Source organism: Falco punctatus (genome assembly GCF_963210335.1).
Source record: "Falco punctatus genome assembly, chromosome: 3".
Lineage (NCBI taxonomy): Eukaryota > Metazoa > Chordata > Aves > Falconiformes > Falconidae > Falco > Falco punctatus.
In genome coordinates, this window is record NC_137582.1 from 26,699,373 (window position 1) to 26,700,134 (window position 762).

Here is a 762-nt window from a genome sequence, read left to right on the forward strand (position 1 = left end):
TCACAGACAAGGAAAGTGAACTATGAACACTATTAGGCAGAGTATCTTTCAACTACAAGCCTTCAGCACACCTGTTTCTCAATACAGAAAGCAGTTCGGAAAGTGTTGAACCTCCGAAAACAGCACGGGCGAGTGTGCGCCTACGGTGCAGCCGCAAAGCGAGCCCCGGAGGGACGTGGGCGGTCCGCGCCACAGAGCCAGGCGCGGAGCGGCGCGGAGCGGGGACGGCGCCCGGGGGGACGGCGGGGCCCGCAGCTGGCGCGGCGCTGCCCACCCACTCCCCCGCGGGAACTTTCTCGTCTGTTCCCCTCGCACACTTTCTGCGGTCCTCTGGTACTTACTGCAGCCCAGGCTCGGCATGGGTCTGTTCACACGCGTTAGACGCAGAAAGTTGCTCAGTGGGTATAGTGTTGGCAAGCTGTTCTACGCTGCTCTCCCGGCGCTACTTCAACTTGAAAAAACATGAGAGATCCCACTCCGAAACTCGGAGGAATAGTTTGAAGATACTACGAGGAGGCAGCAAGAGCTCCAAAGGAGCAAAACGCGAGACAGTGAGAAGCCTGCTCACCCCGCACCAGAGCAGCTCCTGGGTTTCGCTCTTGTCCCCCTTCTCTCTCCCCATCCTCAGCCTCTCTGGCAAAGTTTCATCATTCGGTCCGTACTCTGGACCCCCCTATTGCTCCCCACAGCCACCTCTCTCGCGTCTCCCAAGAACGAGATAAATAAAAGTCTGTTAGAGGGAGCCCCCCTCAGGAAACTTAC

The 762-nt window shown here is 58.0% G+C and overlaps 1 protein-coding gene across 4 annotated transcripts in view; it reads right to left on the reverse strand.

Moving 5' to 3' along the window:
- The window catches only part of ZFPM2 (zinc finger protein, FOG family member 2), a 417,436-nt gene that overhangs the window by 323,343 nt on the left and 93,331 nt on the right, over positions 1-762 (reverse strand). The gene's annotated exons all lie outside the window — the stretch shown is intronic.